At 43.4% G+C, this 21,046-nt stretch overlaps 1 protein-coding gene across 3 annotated transcripts in view; it reads left to right on the top strand.

Annotated features, from left to right (window-relative positions):
• LOC138295898 (amine sulfotransferase-like) overlaps positions 1-21,046 on the top strand; it is an 895,551-nt gene that overhangs the window by 20,254 nt on the left and 854,251 nt on the right. Inside the window, exon 1 of one of the 3 annotated variants that reach the window (XM_069234510.1) lies at positions 10,605-10,929. The exons of the other annotated variants lie outside the window; for them this stretch is intronic. The gene's annotated coding sequence lies outside the window, so the exon portion shown is untranslated. Of the gene's footprint in view, positions 1-10,604; positions 10,930-21,046 lie in introns of those variants that run through there. 3 annotated transcript variants of the gene reach the window in all.

Genomic DNA, 21,046 nt, shown 5'->3' on the forward strand with positions numbered 1-21,046 from the left:
AATCTGGCCCTCAATGTGTGCTCTTTTTGTCAGTGCACACCAATGCTTTATTTGAAGCTGCAGATTGTAACTACTAGATTCTGTCTGATGTACTTGTGCTGCTCCTGTGAATCAAGCTGAGGATACCAAATTTATTATTTAGCCTTCAGTTTCAAATTACTTCACATTTAGAGAGCATATTGAAAATTTTAAGGTAGCATTTTGCTTTTTATGAACATACTTTATTAATATCTAACAATGTTTTAAACAGTTGCATACCCCCTGTGTCTTTGTTGGGAACTACTAGTGATCCGTAGACCACAGTTTAGGAACCGCTGAGCTCATATATGTCTTGAAGCAACTCTATTGTTGCGATCTGCAGTGCTCAAAAGCACAGCCAAGTTTCTACCGCTCTTCTATTCCACTTTGATCGAAGGAGATTTTAAAGGGCATCGTCTTCAAATAATTCTGCATAGGTTGTTTGACTATCAATGTATCTCGTTCAAGTGTGATGGTGTCTCATCAAAGAACAAACCTTTTACCATGTTCTCTTTTTAATGTTTACTACAATGTTTGTTTAACATGTGAGCAGAGCAAAACAGAGGCAAGAATTTCTCAGCACCTTAACAGCCCAGAGGTTACAGTGAGAGCAATTATTCTACAGGTACAACACTGGGAATAGTAATAATTTACAAACCACTTCAAAGACCAAAAAGGAGGGTGCAAGTTACAAAGATAAATAATACAAACCTTACTCCACATTTCCCAGTCTTTAGAATCATGGATTTGGAAATCATTAAGGCTTTACTTGCCACTGCCTTTCAAAGAAGTCCACCAAAGTAACAGATGAAACATCATGATTATGCATGGTTTGCTAACTATGTATTCCTTAATAGCAAGGAAAATCTGGTACAAACTTATTTCCAGGATTTCAGTGATGCAGAACATTTGCATAGTATATGAGACTGCAATACGTTATCATAATTAATCTCCAACAGGCTGAGTTATTCGGTTAATTCAATGTAGAACTTTTCAGGAGTGTACAGTGTTTTCTATTCTGCATCCTTTTCCTCAATAAAAACTCTGTCAAGTAAAGGAGTAATTTTAGACTTCTGTTAAGATGATTTTTTCAGGCTTCATCCTACACAAAATGTACCTAGTTCTTTTTTGTCAATCTTGTTTTTATTTTCTGGAGACTTAGCACATTGTTGTTCCAAATGTATTTGCACATCTAGGATGAGGATAACATGTCGATCAGAGCGGAGGTAAAAATAAACTAGCTATTTCATTATATAACTGTTGGGTGAGCTTGAAAATATAATTGATAACAAAATCTCACAATCGGTCAGATGTACTAATCATTTTAAGGGCTGCATGCAAACACTCCAAATGATCCAATTAAGTGTTTGCAGCTGTCAAAATGTTTTCACTATATACTAACCACATTTTATTCGTATGAAAATTGAAGGAGTCCTTCTCAAATACTGAAGCAGTATCTTGTACTACAATATTTTGCAACTGAAATAGGATCCAAGAACATTGAAAATGTATTTAAACATCAATGGAGGAGAATGTGTCCTCTTAGTGAATTTAAAAAAAAAAGTTTAACAGTAGATAGTGGCCATGGGACCACTGCCAACTCTTAAACAAACATTCAAAAAGAAGGAAAACATTTTTTAAAGGTAGCAGCTATTTATCCAGCCACTGGGTAAATAGTGAATTTTTGCTGCTATTTCTACAGCTGCTAACTTGTAAGAAAACAATGATGACTCTCAAGGGATCAATAAACATATATCAGTTGGACCAATAAAACATCAATTATTATTGTCCTAATATAATAATGTCTTTATTTTCATCAATTTAAACATCACACTCTATGCAATATTCACTAATCACAACTCTAAATTCATCTTATGAGTTATTCCCTTAACACCATCTATAGTCTCTACTCCAGGACATGGTTCGTCAGCTATCGGACACTTATAATTTGCAGCATGGGAATCCTCCCCTGTTTCTCCTGCATCTTCTTCGGGTTCAGCCTCGTCTGTTTCTTCTCCTTCTTCGGTGTCCTCCTGGTTGTCTCCTGATTAAGATGAGAATGATCTGGGGTTTCCGACTGGTGCCTTTGCAAAGGGGAAGTATATTCTGAAGGAGAATTTAGTCATATTTGTTGTCCAATATCCAGCTACCTGTGGATTTGGACTAGCCTTGCACTAGTTGGGAATGGTTCTGGCAGTTTTAGCGTCCTTCCGTTCCCAAGCTTCCTGTTATCCCTGCTGTTAAAACCTTGCTGCATCGCGAATGGAGGGATCCTGATAGAGTCTCTGTTCCTCGCTTCATGTGCTGCCTTTATCCTTTGTCCCAAGGCGAGACTTTGTACCTCAAATTCTCACTTTGGATCCTTTGACTTCTATCCTTACGGGTAAACCTTCCTTAGTTTCAGAAGAGGTTAATTTGACTGATCCCGTTGATAAGAAGGTTGAGGCTGCTCTCAAGAGACCTCACGCTGGATTCAGTCTCTCCTTACGTTCTGAGATCTATGGGGTCTATACATCCCAGTACGTGGTCAAGGATTTTCAGTAGCTCTCCTCTGCTATTCAGGATGGTGAGGGCTTCTCTGATTTTCTGTTCCGTATGGAGATTCAAGCAAAGATTCTTTATGATGTTGCCTTTGACTCTCTTCAAGCTTCTGCAATGGGCACTGCTGGTTCTGTTTCTGCAGGGGTCATCTCCATCTCAGGGTCTGGAGGTTTGATTCATCCCAGAATAATTGTTTGTTGCACATGCCCTCTGGGGGTTCTAAACTCTTTGGGGATAAACTGGAGGAGGTCCTCAGGAAGTCCTTTAAAGGTTCAACCTTTCTGTCAGAAGCCTAAAGTCTGGGATGGCGGTAAGAGACGTGGGGATCAAATTTTGAAATGCCAACCTGATTCCCAACTTGTCCGCTCCTGGTTCGAGAGTGGTGGTCCTCCTTCAGGGGGTGCCTCTCATCAGTCTGGTGGTAAGGGGGATCTGAAACATCCTTCCTGACTGGGCTGCTCCTCCGTTTCTCTAGTTAGGGTCCGCCTGGCTCAGTTTTTTCCTGTTTGGGCTAGTTTCATCATGGACGCGTGGGTTCTTCAGGTGGTTTTTCAGGGTGTTTGTCTAGACATTTCTCCAGAGTTTCCAGATCCTCACTTCCTGCAGGCAGCAAAGCCTTGGGATCTCGTGAAAAGGTTGGCCCTAGCCGATGGTGTCACCTCCCTGGTCCTGAAACGTGCCCTTCCTGAGATTCCTCCTCGGGAGAGTGGGTGCGGTTGTTATTCCTATGTCTTCATGGTCAGATAGGTCACAGGGGATTTTTGTCTGATCATCGAAATGTAGTTACTTAACTGCTGTGTCCTAACCCTGCATTTACAGATGCCCAATTTGTGTCAGGTGATTACTTTGGTCTCTCCGGGGGATTTCCTGACAAAAATTGATCTTCAGGATGCATATCTGCATGTTATGGTGGCTCCTGTCTCTCACAAGTTCCAGAGGTTTGTAGTGGGCTCCCAACATTGGCAGTTCGGGGTACCTCCATTTAGGCTCAAGTGCTCCCACAGGATTTTCACCAAGGTTCTGACCCCGTTGTTGGGTCTCCTGCATTCCAGGGGTGTCTTGGTCCACCCATATCTCAATGACATTCTGATCCATGCACCCTCCCTGGACAGATCTCTGGCGGACATGGCCAAGGTGTCCCTTTTGGAGAGTTTTGGATTCCTGATCCATCACTCTAAGTACCACCTGACTCCCTCTCTGCAACTGGAGTATATTGGTGCCTTTGTTGATCCGGAACAGGGAATAGTGTCCCTTCTTGCCTCCAGGTGAGCTTGGCTACGTCAATCTCTTCAGAGCCTCCTGTAAGTTCAAAATGCTTCTGCTAGAGAACAGCTGCATCTTCAGGGTCTGATGATAAGATGGGGCATGTTTTCCAGTGTTTCTCTCCATTCCTTGCCACAGTCTTGCTTGTCCCTGTTGTCGGATGCTACTTTGTTTTCTTCTTTCTTTCAGGCAGCGACTTTGGATATAGTGCAATGAGCAAGCCTCTACTTGGGGCCAGTGGGGCACCATATCCTGCTTCACTGGACTTTGGCCAGCGGCAACTACGAGGCTCTTATTCCTGTTTCCACACCAATTCGCCAAGATCTCCTCTGGTGGTTGCCTCTTCCTTCCCTGGACCTTGGTTTTCCTCTTCAGTCTCTGACTCCTTTGGTCCTCAATACTGATGGTAGCAGCCAGGGCTAGGGGGCGATCTTGGGCGGACCTCACTGCTCACGGCCTCTGGTCCGTGGAGGAGGCTTCAATGTCTTCCAATTGGAGGGACCTTTGAGGGGTCTGGAATGCCCTCCAGGTCTTTGCTTCCCCTCTTTGGGATCTCTTGGTGGTGGTCAGAGTGGACAACCGAGTGGCGATGTCATACATCAATCACCAGTTCGGTACCAGGTCCTCCTCCCTCAATCTCCTTGCCCACATCATCTCCTGGGCAGAGTTCCATTTCCTCGGGTTGCAGGCCATTCACATTTAGGGGGTGCTGAATTGTCAGGCCGATCTCCTTAGTCGGGTGTTCCCGTCCTCCCTGGAGTTTGTTCAGGTTCCTTTGGAGTTTTCCCAGATTTGTAGTCGGTGGGGTGTTCCAACAGTGGATCTCTTTGCTACCCCCCTGAATGCCAAGTTTCCCCTCTTCTTCACCTGACTCCTCACTATGGGTGTGCTGGGGACTGATACCCAGACCAGTCATTGGCTTCGGGGTCTTCTTTATGCCTTTTCCTTGATTTCCCTGATCGAGCGGTTCCTGTCTCGCCTGTTCCGGGATGTGTCGGAGGTGGTTGTGGTCCTTCCTTTTTGGCCTCAGAGACCTTGGTTCCCTCTTCTCTGTCTCCTGGCGGAGGAGCCAAAATGGTGTCTTCTCCTCTGTCCATCCCTCTATTTCCTCTGCGAACTCTGGCACCTTTGTGTTTCACGTTCTGGAGGGTGAGATGGAGGGCCTCTTGAAAAAGGATCTTTCTTTGCAGGAGAAATTGTTCTCCCTGTCCTGCCTCCGGAGGCCTTGGTCTCTGACCCTTCCTTGTCTCTTTTGGATGTTGTCCATGCATTGAAGATCAATTTGGCTAGGTCTTCCGAGTTTCGTCTCTCTGACAACCGTTTTGTTAGCTTTGGGCCTGTTCAAAAGGGCAGACAGCCTTCTTCTTCCACCTTGTCCCATTGGATTTGGTCTGTTATCTTTTCGGCTTACCAGGCTGTGAGAAAGTAGCCTCTTCTAGAATGGTTAACCCCATTTTTGCCCTGTTTGTGAGTGTTTGTCAGTGTGTTTTTACTGTCTCACTGGGATCCTGCTAGCCAGGACCCCAGTGCTCATAGTTTGTGGCCTCTGTGTTTGTTGTCACTATGCTTAACTGTGTCACTGAAGTTCTGCTAACCAGAACTCCAGTGCTTATGCCCTCTCCACATACCAAATTTGTCACCATAGTTTAATGACTCCAGATTCCAATTCTAATTGGCACACTGGACCCCCCCCCCCTTATAAGTCCCTAGTATACGGTACCTAGGTACCCAGGGCATTGGGGTTCCAGGAGATCCTTATGCAGTGCAGCATTTCTTTACCACCCATAAAGAGCTCAGACAAACCTTTCTTCAGGACTGCCACTGCAGCCTGAGTGAAATAGTGCACACACTATTTCACAGCCATTTTCACTGAACTTAAGTAACTTATAAGTCACTTATATGTCTAACCTTAATTTACTGAAGGCTAGGTGCAAAGTTACTATGTGTGAGGGCACCCTAGCACTAGCAAAGTTGCCCCCATGTTGCCAAGGCCAATTCCTCAGACTTTGTGAGTGCAGGGATACCATTACACGTGTGCACTACATATATGTCAATACCTATATGTAGCTTCACAGTGGTAACCCCAAATATGGCCATGTGAGGTGTCTAAGAACATGGAATGGTCCCCCATTCAAAATATGGTAATGGGGGCTAATCCCATGCACCCTGGGGGATCCACCATGGATCCCCAGTACGGCCAAAACAGCTCTCTGAGGTTTCCACTGCAGCACCAGCTGCTGCCACCTAACAGACAGGTTTATGCCCTCCTGGGGACTGACCAGCTCAGTCCCAGGAAGACAGAACAATGCATTTCCTTTGGGAGGAGGGTGTTACACCCTCTCCCTTTGGAAATAGGTGTTATAGACTTGGGTGGGGTAGCCTCCTAGAGCCTCTGGAAATGCTGTGAAGGGCACAGATGGTGCCCTCCCTGTATAAGCCAGTCTACACCGGTTCAGTGACCCCCAGTCCCTGCTGTGGCGCGCAACTGGACAAAGAAAAGGGGAGCGACCACTCCCCTGTCCATCACCACCCCAGGGGTGGTGCCCAGAGCTCCTCCAGTGTGTCCCTGGTGTTAGCCAACTTGGATTCCAAGGTGTAGGGACTCTCTGGAGACCTCTGAGTGGCCAGTACCAGCAGGTGATGTCAGAGACCCCTCCTGATAGATGCATACATGGATAGGTAGCCAATCCCCCTCTCAGGGCTATTTAGGCTCTCTCCTCTGGGTGTTTCCTCAGATTCGGTTAGCAAGATTCCTCCAGGACTCCTCTGCATCCCCAGCTTCAGCTTCTGACCGTCGGATCAACCGCAGACTGCTCCAGGAACCGCTGTAACTGCAACAAAATATCCAGGGTGAGTCCTGTGACCTGCAACTTCATCTCCAGCCACCATTTGCAACAGTTTCCAAGGTGTGAATGCTCTGAGGACTGCCTGTCTTCACCCTGCACCAGAAGAACGGAAGGAATCTACTGTGTAGTGACAGAGTCACTTCCCTGCTTCTACAAGCACCTTTCTGTGATGATGACCGGTACTGTGGGAGTCCTCTCTTGATGACGAGCATGCTTCCTGGAACACATGTGGTGGACCAGCGTGACCCAGACTGTCCTAAGGTCCAGCTGTCCAAATATGGTGGAAGTAAGAGCTTGCCTCCCTGTGCTGCGACAGTACCCCTGTGCACTGTGTCTCCTCCAGCTCCTTGGGCTTCCATGCACTTCTTCCAATAGTCCTTCATGCGCAGTGTAGCCCAGGTCCCCAACACTCGATCCTGTGATGCACAACTTGGTGAGTTGTTCTCCAGTGGCGTGGGACCTTCCTTTGTAGTGCTGTGATGACTGCACGTTGCATCTTCTTTGTCCCTGTGTTGCCTGCATGCTGCCTGATCTTCTGTGGGCTCTCTGAAGTGCTGAGAGCCCCCTCTGCCTCCTCAGTCTGAGTTGAGACCCCCAGGTCCCTCCTGGGTCCAGGCAGTTCCATTTTTACATAAACCGCCTACTTGCATGAACCAAGGCTTGTTGGCAGAATCCAGCTACACAAACAGCCTACATCCAACAACTCGACGTGGGACATCACCTGCACCAAGCAGGAGCTCGCAGCTATCTTCTTTGGTGCCCTTCTGTACTCTTCTTCCTACCGGAGAATCCACTTTTGCACCATCTTCTAGGGTGACAGGGGCTCCTGTCCTTCCTGGAGTCTTCTTTGACTTCTGGACTTCGTCTCCTCTCTCCACAGGTCTTCAGGCCCAGGAATTCGCCATTTGTTGGTGGCAGTCTTACTTGGTTCTTGCAAAATCTCTTATCACGACTTGTAGTGTGTCCTGAGGACATTTGCTGTACTTTAATCCTGCTTTCCTGGGCTCTGGGGTGGGGTACTTTACTTACCTTTGGTGTTTTCTTACACTCCCAGTGCCCCTCTACACAGTACATTTACCTAGGGGGGAATTTGTGATTTGCATTCGACTATTTTAGTATATGTTTGTGTTGCCCCTAGGCCTATTGCAATCTATAGTATTTTCTACTTTTGCATTATTCTATGACTGTTTACTTACCTAATTTTGGTGTCTAGTATATATATTGTGTATAATACTTACCTCCAGAAGGAGTATTGTCTCTAAGATATTTTTGGTACTGTGTCACCCAAATAAATACCTTTATTTTAGGTAACACTGAGTATTGTCTTTACTTGTGTATCAGTACTGTGTAACTATAAGTGGTATTGTATGAGCTTTGCATGTCTCCTAGTTCAGCTTAAGCTGCTTTGCTATAGCTACCTCTATCAGCCTAAGCTGCTAGAACACTACTACATTTCACTAATAAGGGATAACTGGACCTGCTATAAGGTGTAAGTACTAATTCTAAGAAACAAGAGCACCACTCCTATCTTATAAATAAGGAAAACAACAAGATAATGGGATATTCCTATAATGTAAAGAAGGAAATACCTTTATTATATATCAAAAAGACAGGCTTACAAATTCAGAAAATGAGTAACATCCCTCCAAAGGCAAATCAATAAATAGCAACACTAAATAGACACAAACACAACACATAAGACAACATTCACCCACCTATGTCAAGGACGAACACAAATGTATTGAAAATCACAACACCCCAAAACAATAAGAAAAACTATCCAAGTAAATAATTTCTTCAAAAAATAATATACACAAAACTTCAATATACTACTCCAGGATGAAAAAAACACAAAGCATATCCTTTTGTTTATCTTTGGTGGTTATATATCGTTTACTGTCTGACTCATTCGATGTTTGGTCCAGCAATCTCGTTTTAATTCTCAGGATTGTATATCACATCCTAGAATCTCACTTTAATCTTCAAAGTTGTGTGTCACATCCTTGTCATTACACTCAACTTTGATATTCAGTCACCAATTAGTGTATCGCATCAATCTTCAAGATGTGTATCCAGTTCTCTTCTATTTAGTAGATCCCAAAACTCTGTTTTTTTCGCCAAACATATTTCTTAATTCTTAAGCTGACAATATGCCAAACTTTGGTACTCTGTCGCCAACGCGCATTTCGGTGGATTCCGAACTTCCAGTATATACAATCTCTCAACCACCTTCCTCAGGGCTGGATTATAATAAGCACCAAAGGCACATTAATACATCTAGTGTAAGAGGATTCAAAAATATACTTAAATAATTATATCGATGTCAATGTAACAAATTAGTGTTGTCAAAATATTTTTGTCCCAGCCAGTGGTAGCTAATATAGCAAAACAGTGGATGTCAATACCTATGCCAAGAAGGCTAAAACACCCAAAGAGAGTATAGCAGTGAAGTACTTCAAACCAAAACCATAACCTATGTAGTGAACATCAAAGAAATAAATAAAATCATTACCACAGAACTATACAAATAAATAAAGGCTCACAAAGAAATACAACGCCACCAAAGAAAAACATTTGAAAACATTTTTTTGGTGGTCTTGATATATAGACGACATTTTCTTTGTTTGGAGGGGAGAAAAAGAACAGCTGGAAGAATTCTTTATGTGGCTAAATCTATGTGATACGAATTTCAAATTCACCATGAAAAGTGACCGCCAGAAGGTGGAGTTTCTAGATGTTTGCATTATACATAGGGATAGTAAACTTGCTGTATCAGTGTATGTGAAACCTACAGCAAGGAACACTCTCTTACATTATGACAGTTACCATCATAGATGTCAGAGACAAGGCATTCCTTTCAGTCAGTTCTTGCAAATTAGAAGGAATTGTAGGGACATGAAGGAATTTTTGAAACATTCTGAAGTACTGTCTAAAAAATTCCTCTTAAGTGGTTATCCCCCTAAACTGGTGAAGGACACACTGAAAAGAGATAAGTACTATGACCGTCAATCTATGTTTCAAAAGAATGCTAGAAAAACGAATGAAAGGTTGGTTTGTACCATTTGTCATTCAAATATAAATGACAAAATTAGGCGAATTATAAATTCACAATGGCACATCCTTAATGTAAGATCGGAGACTGAGCCTTTGGAGAAACCACTTTTTGCCTTAAAAAAGAACAACAATTTGAGGAATCTTTTGGTCAAATCTAGAACAACTATTAGCAAGGACCCTCTGCAAAAGTCAATTTCAGGATTAGATCAGATTACCGGGAATCATAGGTGTGGTAACTGTGCAGCCTGTTGTGGTGCTATAATTTCCAACAGCATCACATGTAACAACAAGACGATTGATTTGAAAACTTTGTCAAATTGCAGATCTAAAAATTTCATTTATCAGATTTTTTGCCCAAGCAATTTAGGGTATGTCGGTGAAACAGCAAGAGAGTTTAGGACGAGGTATTATGAACATAGGTCATCCCTGAAGACCCAGAAACAGAGTGCCCCACTAGTGACCCATTGGTCTGAGCATAAGCATAAGGAGGATATTAGATGGACAATCTTCAAAAAGATTGTCCCCATAAGTGGCTGCGATGTATATAAGGAAAGGAAGAAACGAGAGGTATTTTGGATCTTTTAAATGAACACATTTTGAAAAGGACTCAATGAAGAAATTCCATGGCAAAACACCTTATGAGTTTCATGTATCATTAGACCTGAGATAGGAGTTATAGCTTCTTTAGCTTTGGTTCTCCTATGTATACCCTACAATTTAGATATTTTGAGTAACTTAAAAGTATCTTTGTCAAACATTTCTACAGTTAGGAGAAGTAGCAACATTTTTTTAATTATTTTATTTCCTATATAGTAACGTTTTATGGATTTAGGTTTTGTGTGTAGTTAGGTATATATATATATATTTTTTATATTTTTTGGCTTTTGTTGGATGTCTTATAAGTTTAGGTTTTTTGTTTTCATTGTAGGATCACTGGTTAGTACATATTACTCAGGTTTAAAACAACGTTTGGGTTTCTTTCTATATTTTTTCTTTATTGGTTTACACTTGCTAAAATGTCTGCCATGGTTGACAGATTTATGAGCCTCCCCTGAGGAATAGTCCTTTTTCTATGTTGAGTTCTTCCTGTAGCCTCGTTTGTAGTGCATTTAAAAAAGGACGCTTTCTCTGAACTGATCAATTCTACGGGTCTGAGAACACTTAAAACATGCGTGTAGAAGGAATTTGAACATCCGTCGCTTTTAAGGTAAGATGTTGAATAAATAAATGGATTTTTGGCTAAAGAGGAGCACGTAATGTTCTTATTAGCGAAGAGTCTGTGTCAACAAGGACTGACGGTCTGGTTGTTTTTCAGCCAGTCATTCCGGTTTTCGTGACTCAGGAGTTTTACTTTTTTACATATTTCTAACATACTGCAATTATCGCAATTTTCCATAAACAGCAATATAATCAGGACATGTTTCTATATTTTGCGCAGGAGACAAAACTTTCATCAATTTTAGGTCTATGAGACTTTTGGCCTTTTTGATTCTTATGTTATTGTTTTTTGTTTCTGGCTTATAGAAACCTGGAATAAGACATACAGAACTCACTATATAAGGGAGAGTTTTCAACTGGTACAGTTATTAATTGTTAATTTGTATTCTAATGAATGTTTTTCTTTTTATTAGGTGGCTTTGTATTTCTTTGGGAGACTTTATTTATTTGTATAGTTCAGTGGTAATGTTTTTATTTCTTTCTTTGATGTTCACTACATAGGTTATGGTTTCCGTTTGACGTACTTCACTGTTATACTCTCTTTGGGTGTTTTAGCCATCTTGGCATAGGTATTCACATCCACTGTTTTGCTATATTTCCTACCACTGGGTGGGACAAAACATTATTGACAACACTAATTTGTTATATAGACATCGATATAGTCATATAAGTATATTTTTTTATACTCTTACACTACATGTATTACTGTGCCTTTGGTGCTTATTATAATCTAGCCCTGAGGAAGGTGGTTGAGAGAATGTGGGGCATATTTATACTCCGTTTGCGACGAATTTGCGTCTTTTTTTTCGACGCAAATTTGACGCAAAACTAACTCCATATTTATACTTTGGCGTTAGACGCGTCTAGCGCCAAAGTTCATGGAGTTAGCGTCATTTTTGGGCGTGAACACCTTCCTTGCGTTAATGAGATGCAAGGTAGGCGTTCCCGTCTAAAAAAATGACTCCCAGGCATGTGCGTGGTATTTATACTCCCAGGCAAAAATGACGCCCGGGAGTGGGCGGGGCAAAAAAACCCGCATTTGCGCCTCTTTTTAACGCCTGGGTCAGGGCAGGCGTTAAGGGACCTGTGGGCTCAGAATGAGCCCAGAGGTGCCCTCTCTTGCCCCCAGGGACACCCCCTGCAACCCTTGCCCACCCCAGGAGGACACCCAAGGATGGAGGGACCCACCCCAGGGACATTAAGGTAAGTTCAGGTAAGTATTTTTTTTTTAATTATTTTGTGGCATAGGGGGGCCTGAATTGTGCCCCCCTACATGCCACTATGCCCAATGACCATGCCCAGGGGACATAAGTCCCCTGGGCATGGCCATTGGGCAAGGGGGCATGACTCCTGTCTTTGCTTAGACAGGAGTCATGTTAATGGGGGTTGGGCGTCGTAAAAAAATGGCGCAAATCGGGTTAAGGCGATTTTTTTGCCTCAGCCTGACTTGCCCCATTTTTGGACGCCCATACTCCATTTTTCCCCTACGCCGGCGCTGCCTGGTGTACATCGTTTTTTTTCACGCACACCAGGCAGCGCCGGTCGGCTAACGCCGGCTAACGCCATTCAATAAATACGGCACCCGCATGGCGCCTCAGAATGGCGTTAGACAGCGCTAAAATTTTTTACGCAAAACTGCGTTAGCGCAGTTTTGCGTCAAAAAGTATAAATATGGCCCTGTGTATATTGGAAGTTCAGAATCCACCAAAACGCGCATTGGTGACAGAGTACCAAAGTTGAGCATATTGTCAGCTTAAGAATTCAGAAATATTTTGGGCGAAAAAAACTGAATTTTGGGATCTACTGAATATCAAAGTTGAGTGTAATGACGAGGATGTGACACACAACTTTGAAGATTAAAGTGAGATTTTAGGATGTGATATACAATTATGAGAATTAAAATGAGATTGGTGGAACAAACATTGAATGAGTCAGTCAGTTAACTATACATAACCACCAAAGATAAACAAAAGGATATGCTTTGTGTTTTTTTCATCTTAGAGTAGTATATTGAAGTTTTGTGTATATTATTTTTTGAAGAAATTATTTGCTTGGATAGTTTTTCTTATTGTTTTGGGGTATTGTGATTTTCAATATATTTGTGTTCGTCCTTGACATAGTTGGGTGAATGTTGTCTTATGTGTTGTGTTTGTGTCTATGTAGTGGTGCTATTTATTGACTTGCCTTTGGAGGGATGTTATTTATCATTTTTTGAATTTGTAAGCCTGTCTTTTTGATAAATAATAAAGGTATTTCCTTCTTTACATTATAGGAATATCCCATTATCTTGCTTTTTTCCTTATTTATAAGATAGGAGAGGCGCTCTTGTTTCTTAGAATCGTTCCCTGGTTCTCTCTCCTTATAGTTTCAGGGACCCCTTTGTGTGTATTTTCATAAGGTGTGAGTACCCAAGGTACCCACTACAAACCAAGCCAGCCTCCTACATTGGTGGTGCAGCGGTGGGATAAGTACTTGCAATTGCTTTACCACTTTGTTACATGTGCTTTTCACAAGAAAAGCGTGCTCCAATACTTAGAGCATATATACTATATACCTAGAAACAATTTTCTAACTTTCTTAAAAGTTCTTTAAACTTTGCAAAAGTTTTACAAAGTTCTGAAAAGTTCTCTTTTTTTCTCTAAAAAATTAGCTCTGCTATTCTACTAACGGTTTGCTCACTTTCCTAAACTTTTTTCTTTCAATATGTCTTCTGTAGAAGCTACCCCTAGAGTTGTGAAAACAACATATGAAAATCTTAACTTTAAAAGTTGGAGGGGTCTCTGTATTGCAAGAAGTATAGGGATTGGGAAGAACCCCAAGAAGCAATTTTGATCATGGGTGAGACAGTTGAAAAACACTACATCATCTCAAATAACGTGTTGCAAATTCTGGGAAAAGCAGGCTTGTGTTTGAATTGAGAAAAATGCACATTTTTAACTGAGCATATTGAATACTTAGGATATACCTTATCAGGGGCTATTGCCCCCATCTTCTCCCCGGGGAAGCAGAAAGATTGATTTAGCTGAAAATCATGGAGGGGGGGGCAAAAGCGTTGCCCAAGAGGAAGCTCCCCCCTCCCTGGTATCTTATAGTTGAATCCCTGCTTGGAGTTCGCTCTCCTGCCCCAATTTCCCAAGAAGGGATCCACTAGAGAAGGGTACCACTGGAAAGAGGAGATTTTCTCCTTTCCAATGATACCTCTCCCGCATACCTCGGTGCTCTGGAGGCTGAGATAGCACCCTGAGCACTGAGAAAGAGAAAGTTAAATCAGCTGATCAGCTCATTTTACTTTAGTTTTCACTGAAATGACGTCCGCAGGCCATGCACGATGGTGCAAGGGAGCCTCCATTGCAGGCAGATTTGTTTATGTGCACAATGGGACATGTTCCTGCAAAAAAAATCCTTAGAAAACGTTTCCTCCTTCTGAGTGTGCTGCGGATTGCAGATATTTCTTCTCATTGCCCCTCAATCAGGATAGTGTAGCATTTTGACACATTCCCAGGTTTACAAATCTTAGTAAATCAGGGAATGCTCCTAATTCCATGAGTGGGTGCATGGATCACCAATGCTCCACCCATGGAGGGCCTCTCCAGGGTAGAATAATGCAAGGCAGAACATGCAAGGTGGTCTTGTGTTTCTTTGTATCTCTGCCTTAAGGGGTGTATTGCCCTTGCAACACCATGTGTGACACTAGTGCAGCACAGTCCAATGATAAATCTGGCCCTCAATGTGTGCTCTTTTTGTCAGTGCACACCAATGCTTTATTTGAAGCTGCAGATTGTAACTACTAGATTCTGTCTGATGTACTTGTGCTGCTCCTGTGAATCAAGCTGAGGATACCAAATTTATTATTTAGCCTTCAGTTTCAAATTACTTCACATTTAGAGAGCATATTGAAAATTTTAAGGTAACATTTTGCTTTTTATGAACATACTTTATTAATATCTAACAGTGTTTTAAACAGTTGCGTACCCCCTGTGTCTTTGTTGGGAACTACTAGTGATCCGTAGACCACAGTTTAGGAACCGCTGAGCTCATATATGTCTTGAAGCAACTCTATTGTTGCGATCTGCAGTGCTCAAAAGCACAGCCAAGTTTCTACCGCCCTTCTATTCCACTTTGATCGAAGGAGATTTTAAAGGGCATCATCTTCAAATAATTCTGCATAGGTTGTTTGACTATCAATGTATCTCGTTCAAGTGTGATGGTGTCTCATCAAAGAACAAACCTTTTACCATGTTCTCTTTTTAATGTTTACTACAATGTTTGTTTAACATGTGAGCAGAGCAAAACAGAGGCAAGAATTTCTCAGCACCTTAACAGCCCAGAGGTTACAGTGAGAGCAATTATTCTACAGGTACAACACTGGGAATAGTAATAATTTACAAACCACTTCAAAGACCAAAAAGGAGGGTGCAAGTTACAAAGATAAATAATACAAACCTTACTCCACATTTCCCAGTCTTTAGAATCATGGATTTGGAAATCATTAAGGCTTTACTTGCCACTGCCTTTCAAAGAAGTCCACCAAAGTAACAGATGAAACATCATGATTATGCATGGTTTGCTAACTATGTATTCCTTAATAGCAAGGAAAATCTGGTACAAACTTATTTCCAGGATTTCAGTGATGCAGAACATTTGCATAGTATATGAGACTGCAATACGTTATCATAATTAATCTCCAACAGGCTGAGTTATTCGGTTAATTCAATGTAGAACTTTTCAGGAGTGTACAGTGTTTTCTATTCTGCATCCTTTTCCTCACTAAAAACTCTGTCAAGTAAATGAGTAATTTTAGACTTCTGTTAAGATGATTTTTTCAGGCTTCATCCTACACAAAATGTACCTAGTTATTTTTTGTCAATCTTGTTTTTATTTTCTGGAGACTTAGCACATTGTTGTTCCAAATGTATTTGCACATCTAGGATGAGGATAACATGTCGATCAGAGCGGAGGTAAAAATAAACTAGCTATTTCATTATATAACTGTTGGGTGAGCTTGAAAATATAATTGATAACAAAATCTCACAATCGGTCAGATGTACTAATCATTTTAAGGGCTGCATGCAAACACTCCAAATGGTCCAATTAAGTGTTTGCAGCTGTCAAAATGTTTTCACTATATACTAACCACATTTTATTCGTATGAAAATTAAAGGAGTCCTTCTCAAATACTGAAGCAGTATCTTGTACTACAATATTTTGCAACTGAAATAGGATCCCAGAACATTGAAAATGTATTTAAACATCAATGGAGGAGAATGTGTCCTCTTAGTGAATTTTTTTTAAAAAGTTTAACAATAGATAGTGGCCATGGGACCACTGCCAACTCTTAAACAAACATTCAAAAAGAAGGAAAACATCTTTTAAAGGTAGCAGCTATTTATCCAGCCACTGGGTAAATAGTGAATTTTTGCAGCTATTTCTACAGCTGCTAACTCGTAAGAAAACAATGATAACTCTCAAGGGATCAATAAACATATATCAGTTGGACCAATAAAACATCAATTATTATTGTCCTAATATAATAATGTCTTTATTTTCATCAATTTAAACATCACACTCTATGCAATATTCACTAATCACAACTCTAAATTCATCTTATGAGTTATTCCCTTAACACCATCTATAGTCTCTACTCCAGGACATGGTTCGTCAGCTATCGGACACTTATAATTTGCAGCATGGGAATCCTCCCCTGTTTCTCCTGCATCTTCTTCGGGTTCAGCCTCGTCTGTTTCTTCTCCTTCTTCGGTGTCCTCCTGGTTGTCTCCTGATTAAGATGAGAATGATCTGGGGTTTCCGACTGGTGCCTTTGCAAAGGGGAAGTATATTCTGAAGGAGAATTTAGTCATATTTGTTGTCCAATATCCAGCTACCTGTGGATTTGGACTAGCCTTGCACTAGTTGGGAATGGTTCTGGCAGTTTCAGCGTCCTTCCATTCCCAAGCTTCCTGTTATCCCTGCTGTTAAAACCTTGCTGCAACGTGAATGGAGGGATCCTGATAGAGTCTCTGTTCCTCGCTTCATGTGCTGCCTTTATCCTTTGTCCCAAGGGGAGACTTTGTACCTCAAATTCTCACTTTGGATCCTTTGACTTCTATCCTTACGGGTAAACCTTCCTTAGTTTCAGAAGAGGTTAATTTGACTGATCCCGTTGATAAGAAAGTTGAGGCTGCTCTCAAGAGACCTCACGCTGGACTCAGTCTCTCCTTACGTTCTGAGATCTATGGGGTCTATACATCCCAGTACCTGGTCAAGGATTTTCAGTGGCTCTCCTCTGCTATTCAGGATGGTGAGGGCTTCTCTGATTTTCTGTTCCGTATGGAGATTCAAGCAAAGATTCTTTATGATGTTGCCTTTGACTCTCTTCAAGCTTCTGCAATGGGCACTGCTGGTTCTGTTTCTGCTGGGGTCATCTCCATCTCAGGGTCTGGAGGTTTGATTCATCCCAGAATAATTGTTTGTTGCACATGCCCTCTGGGGGTTCTAAACTCTTTGGGGATAAACTGGAGGAGGTCCTCAGGAAGTCCTTTAAAGGTTCAACCTTTCTGTCAGAAGCCTAAAGTCTGGGATGGCAGTAAGAGACGTGGGGATCAGTTTTTGAAATGCCAACCTGATTCCCAGCTTGTCCGCTCCTGGTTCGAGTGTGGTGGTCCTCCTTCAGGGGGTGCCTCTCATCAGTCTGGTGGTAAGGGGGATCTGAAACATCCTTCCTGACTGGGCTGCTCCTCCATTTCTCTAGTTAGGGTCCGCCTGGCTCAGTTTTTTCCTGTTTGGGCTAGTTTCATCATGGACGCCTGGGTTCTTCAGGTGGTTTTCCAGGGTGTTTGTCTGGACATTTCTCCAGAGTTTCCAGATCCTCACTTCCTGCAGGCATCAAAGCCTTGGGATCTGGTGAAAAGGTTGGCCCTAGCCGATGGTGTCACCTCCCTGGTCCTGAAACGTGCCCTTCCTAAGATTCCTCCTCGGGAGAGTGGGTGCGGTTGCTATTCTTCTATGTCTTCATGGTCAGATAGGTCACAGGGGATTTTTGTCTGATCATCGACCTGTAGTTTCTGAATTGCTTTGTCCTGACCCTGCATTTTCAGCTTCCCACTTAGTGTCAGGTGATTCCGTTGGTCTCTCCGGGGGATTTCCTGACAAAGATTGATCTTCAGGATGCCTATCTGCATGTTAGGGTGGCTCCTGTCTCTCAGAAGTTCCGGAGGTTTGCAGTGGGCTCCCAACATTGGCAGTTCGGGGTACCTCCATTTAGGCTCAAGTACTCCCGCAGGATTTTCACCAAGGTTCTGGCCCCGGTGTTGGGTCTCCTTCATTCCAGGGGTGTCTTGGTCCACCCGAATCTCAATGACATTCTGATCCATGCACCCTCCCTGGACAGATCTCTGGCGGACATGGCCACGGTGTCCCTTTTGGAGAGTTTCGGATTCCTGATCCATCACTCTAAGTCCCACCTGACCCCCTCTCTGCAACTGGAGTATATTGGTGTCTTTGTTGATACGGAACAGGGAATAGTGTCCCTTCTTGCCTACAGGTGAGCTTGGCTACGTCAATCTCTTCAGAGCCTCCTGTAGGTTCAAAATGCTTCTGCTAGAGAATGGCTGCATCTTCAGGGTCTGATGATAAGATAGGGCTGTGTTTTCCAGTGTTTCTCCCCATTCCTTGCCACAGTCTTGCTTGTCCCTGTTGTTGGATGCTACTTTGTTTTCTTCTTTCTTTCAGGCAGCGACTTTGGATATATTGCCGTGAGCCCGCCTCTACTTGGGCCCAGTGGGGCACCATATTCTGCTTCACTGGACTTTGGCCAGCCGCAACTACGAGGCTCTTATTCCTGTTTCCGCTCCAGTTTGCCAAGATCTCCTCTGGTGGTTGCCTCTTCCTTCCCTGAACCGTGGTTTTCCTCTTCAGTCTCCGACTCCTTTGGTTCTCAATACTGATGGTAGCAGCCAGGGCTAGGGGGCGGTCTTGGGGGGACCTCACTGCTCACGGCCTCTGGTCCGTGGAGGAGGTTTCAATGGCTTCCAATTGGAGGGACCTTTGAGGGGTCTGGAATGCCCTTCAGGTATTTGCTTCCCCTCTTTGGGATTTCTTGGTGGTGATCAGAGTGGACAACCAAGTGGCAATGTCATACATCAATCACCAGTTCGGCACCGGGTCCTCCTCCCTCAATCTCCTTGCCCACATCATCTCCTGGGCAGAGTTCCATCTCCTCGGGTTGCAGGCCATTCACATTCAGGGGGTGCTGAATGGGCAGGCGGATCTCCTTAGTCGGGTGTTCCCGTCCTCCCTGGAGTTTGTTCAGGTTCCTTTGGAGTTTTCCCAGATTTGTAGTCGGTGGGGTGTTCCAACAGTGGATCTCTTTGCTACCCCCCTGAATGCCAAGTTTCCCCTCTTCTTCATCTGACTCCTCACTATGGGTGTGCTGGGGACTGATACCCTGACCAGGTATTGGCTTCGGGGTCTTCTTTATGCCTTTTCCTTGATTTCCCTGATCGAGCGGTTCCTGTCTCACCTGCTCCAGGATGTGGCGGAGGTGGTTGTGGGCCTTCCTTTTTGGCCTCAGAGACCTTGGTTCCCTCTTCTCTGTCTCCTGGCGGAGGAGCCAAAATGGTGTCTTCTCCTCTGTCCATCCCTCTATTTCCTCTGCGAACTCTGGCACGTTTGTGTTTCACGTTCTGGAGGGTGAGATGGAGGGCCTCTTGAAACAGGATCTTTCTTTGCAGGAGAAATTGTTCTCCCTGTCCTGCCTCCGGATGCCTTGGTCTCTGACCCTTCCTTTATCTTTTGGATGTTGTCCACGCATTGAAGATCAATTTGGCTAGGTCTTCCGAGTTTCGTCTCTCTGACAACCGTTTTGTTAACTTTGGGCCTGTTCAAAAAGGGCAGACAGCCTTCTTCTTCCACCTTGTCCCATTGGATGTGGTCTGTTATCTTTTCGGCTTACCAGGCTGTGAGAAAGTAGCCTCTTTCTAGCATGGTTAACCCATTTTTGGCCTGTTTGTGAGTGTTTGTCAGTGTGTTTTTACTGTCTCACTAGGATCCTGCTAGCCAGGACCCCAGTGCTCATAGTTTGTGGCCTCTGTGTGTGTTGTCACTATGCTTAACTGTGTCACTGAAGTTCTGCTAACCAGAACTCCAGTGCTTATGCCCTCTCTACATACCAAATTTGTCACCATAGTTTAATGACTCCAGATTCCAATTCTAATTGGCACACTGGACCCCCCCCTTGTAAGTCCCTAGTATACGGTACCTAGGTACCTAGGGCATTGGGGTTCCAGGAGATCCTTATGCACTGCAGCATTTCTTTACCACCCATAAAGAGCTCAGACAAACCTTTCTTCCGGACTGCCACTGCAGCCTGAGTGAAATAGTGCACACACTATTTCACAGCCATTTTCACTGAACTTAAGTAACTTATAAGTCACTTATATGTCTAACCTTAATTTACTGAAGGCTAGGTGCAAAGTTAGTATGTGTGATGGCACTCTTGCACTAGCAAAAGTTGCCCCCATGTTGCCCAAGGCCAATTCCTCAGACTTTGTGAGTGCAGGGATACCATCACACACATGCACTACATATATGTCAATACATATATGTAGCTTCACAATGGTAACCCCAAATATGGCTGTGTGAGGTGTATAAGAACATGGAATGGTCCCACATTCCAAATATGGTAATGGGGGCTAATCCCATGCACCCTGGTGGCTCCACCAAGGATCCCCAGTACTGCCAAACCAGCTCTCTGAGGTTTCCACTGCAGCACCAGCTGCTGCCACCTCACAGACAGGTTTATGCCCTCCTGGGGACTGACCAGCTCAGTCCTAGTAAGACAGAACAATGCATTTCCTTTGGGAAGAGGGTGTTACACCCTCTCCCTTTGGAAATAGGTGTTACAGACTTGGGCGGGTTACCCTCCTAGAGCCTCTGGAAATGCTGTGAAGGGCACAGATGGTGCCTTCCCTGCATAAGCCAGTCTACACCGGTTCAGGGACCCCCAGTCCCTGCTGTGGCGCGCAACTGGACAAAGGAAAGGGGAGTGACCACTCCCCTGTCCATCACCACCCCAGGGGTGGTGCCCAGAGCTCCTCCAGTGTGTCCCT

This window comes from Pleurodeles waltl, chromosome 5 (assembly GCF_031143425.1).
Source record: "Pleurodeles waltl isolate 20211129_DDA chromosome 5, aPleWal1.hap1.20221129, whole genome shotgun sequence".
In the NCBI taxonomy this organism is placed as follows: domain Eukaryota; kingdom Metazoa; phylum Chordata; class Amphibia; order Caudata; family Salamandridae; genus Pleurodeles; species Pleurodeles waltl.